This window comes from Rattus norvegicus, chromosome 5 (assembly GCF_021556685.1).
Source record: "Rattus norvegicus strain SHRSP/BbbUtx chromosome 5, alternate assembly SHRSP_T2T, whole genome shotgun sequence".
In the NCBI taxonomy this organism is placed as follows: Eukaryota; Metazoa; Chordata; class Mammalia; order Rodentia; family Muridae; genus Rattus; species Rattus norvegicus.
This window is the reverse complement of record NC_141538.1, coordinates 156,993,447-156,997,524: the sequence shown is the minus strand read 5'-3', so window position 1 is coordinate 156,997,524 and position 4,078 is coordinate 156,993,447.

Sequence of the window (4,078 nt, the reverse complement as noted above, 5' to 3'; positions counted from 1 at the left end):
CTACTGGGTCCTTCTTAGGTTCAGGGTGGGTATAGGGGTGCATTCCTAGGTCTCTAGGGCTGAGGAAGAAAGGTTCCATGTGGTGTCATGGCTGGCTTGGCTCCATCCTTTCCCTGCTTATGGGGAGATATGGTCCTATGCGCTAAAGGCACAGACTGAGAAGGTAGGAAAGTGATGCCCAGGTCATGGGCAAAGGCATAGGGACCCACCACTTTTGATGATGACAGCCTGTGTGGGCTGTCTCAGACATCCATCTTGCCCGTTTGTGACAGTGAGCTGGGATCCAGCGAGTTCAGCAGCCGAGTCCCAACGTCTCCGAAGCTACGGGTGTGCTCCGAATCATGAACATGGCATCCGACTACCCCTCCCTTGCGCCTCCACACTGATGTGCAGCAAGGAGTGGCTGAGGTCCAGACACCACCCTCTTTCAATGCTGTGTCTCTGGTTGTCCCTTCTGTGGTGGAACCTCTGGCCTAAAGGTCACAGCTTGATAGGCCAGCCAGGAAAATGGCCACTATCTTAGTGAGATGAATGAGTGTGGGAGGGTCAGAGAGAGGCAGGAAATCAGGGTCCTCCTGGTACCAGTTCCGAGGCCAGATACCTCAGATAAAGTGGGGCGGCCACAGGAAGCCATAGAAGAAACCCATCTAGGTCCCAGCCCCCGCCTCCTCCCCCATTCAGGTCCCTTCACGTCGTCATGTCTGTTTCCCCATGTGCACAGTGTCCAGAGCCGTGGGTGTTTGTCCAAGTTTGATTTCTATTGCTGAAACCAACAGGCAACTCGGCGAGCAGAAGGTTTATTTGTCTTACACATCCCTGCCTGTCACGGTTGATGATTGAGGGAAGTCAGGGTAGGGCTTTCAGCAGGACCAGAGGCAGGAGACAGAAGGCAGCAGCTCGCCCGCCGGGGTCGCTCCCTATGGCTTGCTCAGCTTTCTTATAAACCCGCCCCTGCCTAGCGATGGCCCCGCCCACAGAGGCTGGACCCTCCCACATCCATCAGTAATCAGAAAATGCCCCATTCGCAGGACTACAGGCCAATCTGATGGGGGCAGCTTCTCAGTTGAAGCTCCTTCTTTCCCAAGGAAATGTAAAGTGGACAAAACCGAAACGCCCAGTGTTCCTGAGGGTATGGGGGAGGAAGCTCCCAAGGGAGGCGAGGCTGATACTCATGGCTTCTGTCCCCTGCCTCGGACCTCAGTAAAGCAGCCTTTCTGCACAGTAGAACCAGCTCATCATGAGATGCTGGAAGAAGGCAGAGTCTCTGTATCCTCTGTGTCCCCAGGAACGGCCTCTGTTCCCCAAGATCCCAGGCCTGGCAGGTGAGGGAGGCGTATGGGACCATGCCAGTACAGGTGAGGACATACAGGGGTGCCCCAGAGGCCATTCCGGTGGGACTGGGGTGAAAGGAAGGTCAGGAAAACCAGGACCTTGCTCCCACAGTCCATCTCTCCTCTGTTACTTCTGCTCAGGCTTTCTGAGCCCTGAGGTTGTCTACTGAAGCTTGACGATGATGCTGTCCTTGCTCCCTCTGATCCAGTCCTTCTCCAGCTAGCTCCCCTCTCTCCTCCTTCCCCTAGTCACAGGCTTTGGGACCCTTAGGGGTTTGTTTGTTTGTTTGTTTTTTAAATGCATTATCATTTTATTACTTATTGACCTTATATCCCGCTCACTGCCCAACTCCTGGCCACTCCTTCCCACAATCGTTCTCCCGCCCCTTCTCCTCTGAGCAGATGCCCACCGCCCTCAGGGGGTATCCCTAATCCTAGCTAGCACTAGTCTCTGGGAGGCTAGGTGCATCCTTTCCCACTGAGGCCAGATTTATGACTGTTTTCTAGGACTTGGGTGACACCTGGTGGTCAGTGTGGTTCACATCTGATGCTAGTCACCAAGTCGGCCGTTTTGGGACCACAGTGGGGTCCCTACCCCATAGACAGATCTCACCCCAGGCAGCCACTGTTACCTCAACCATCTTGTCACTGCCACCAATACTACTTCTCAAAGCCACCAGGCATTCAAGCGAAGACTGCGGACTAGGTGGTTTAGTGAGCCAGTCTGGTCCTGATTGGGAGAGTTGGAGGGAGCTTAAGGAGGAGGGAGAGGGGAGAACACTTACTTCCCAATCCCATAAGCCCCTTTGCCCTGGGCTGGGCTGAACTGAACCAGGCTCAGTGTATACACAGTAGGTGCTGGGCTGGAGCACCACTATTTACTCAGCCCAGCCTTGACTATGAACACAGCCCTTCCTCCCTGGAGGCTGGCAGGCGACAGCAGCTGTCAGGCTCCCCAGTTGTGGCTTCCTAATGAGTAGCTGATGCCACAGACGGTGACAAGCAAGGTTCTGGAGAGAAATACTTTAGCTTCCTAGAATCAGAGACAGGATCTTGGAAAAACCAAGCCAGACCTCCCTGTAAGGGACGCCATGCAAGAGCAGCCTCCTGGAGCAGGAGTCAGCCCCAGGATGTCAGTCAAGGATTAAGTGAGCATCTACTACACGAACACTGTACTCCAAGCTGCCTTATCCCTCCCTCCTGCCTGGCGGCTGCCTGACTTGAACACTTCACCGTTTCCTTTATAAATGAGGAGGCCTTTATACATCCAAAGAGGCCACGTAAGTTATTCATTGTCACCCAAGAATTTCCCCGACTCTACTCAGTCTCAGAAAGCTTCGGGTCCGATAGCCCTCTCCTATAAAGGGGGGTGAGATGTGTCTTAGTTCATTTTTCTGGGACAGAGTTCCTGGCAAAAGCTACTTAAGGAAGAAAGGGTTTGTTTGGAGCTCTCACATAAAACAGCCCATTATGATGGAGAAGGCCTGGGAGCCAGAGCCTGTGGCAGCTGGGTATACTGACTTACAGTTAGGGAGGAAGGAGGAGGGAGGAAGGAGGAAGGGTGTAGGAGAGAGGAGGGAGGGAGGATGAGGAAGGGAAGAGAGAAGAGGGAGGAGGGAGGAATGCTAGTGACCAATTTGATTTCTCCTTTACCCCCTTTTATTCGATCTGGGTCTCTAGCCATGAAATAGTGTTTACCATATTTAGAGTTGCTCTTATCTCCTCAAACTACCTCAGAAACACCCTCAAAGGAGCATTTGGAAGTGAGGTGTGTCTCCTAGGTGATTCCAAATCCAGATGGTCTGTAAGAAAGGAGACATCACGGGAAGTGACGGAGATTTCAAATCAGAAGAGAGGCTTGCCTTCTGGAGCTCTGCAGTCACAGGCCTTCGTCTTGGGACCTCCCCAGTGATCAGTACGACCACACGTGAAAAAGCACACGGGGTTACACAAACACCAGTTACATTGAGGCAACTAGAGGAGGCTGGGGGTCCCCCTCATTCCAGCCTCTCTCCTGGCCACCTCTGAATCACGAGCTACTTCTTTTGGGTCCAGCCAGAACCAGGAGCAAGGCTTCCAGAGGGGCAGCGTTAAACCTGAGAGTGACCTCTAAGTTCTCTCCTTCCCAGTTCTGGGTTCTTCTGGGACCAGCCTGAGGAGGGGAATTCTTGGACGAAGTCAGGTTGAAGCTGGTGGGAGCATGCTAGCTGGGTGATGCAGACAAGGGAACTGGACTGTGTGTGCCTTGGGATAGGTCAGGAGTTGCTGGCGTGCACTGGATCAACACTCAGAGGCTACCTGTGCCAGCAGCAGTTGGGGTCACATCACTTGCTGCCACACTATGCTCCCAACATCTCAGGCATGCAGCTCCCAGGACCAAGACTTTTCACTGACTGTAAGCCCTCCTGGATTTGACTGGATTACATCCTCAAAACACCCCTCCTTCCATCCCCCCTTCAGAGCTACTTGCAAACTCTTTCACATCCCACTGTCCTCTTTAAAACACACACACACACACACACACACACACACACACACACACACACACACACACACACGTTTTGTCTGTGTGTATATGGATCACGTGAATGCCTGATGCCCGAGGGCAAAAGAAGAGGGTGCTGGGTCCCCTGGAACTGAAGCTACTGATGGTTGTGAGTTGCCATGTGAACACCAGAACCAGAAACAGGTCCTCTACAAAAGCAACAAGCGCTTTTAACCGCATGCTGTCTCTCCAGCCTCTCCAG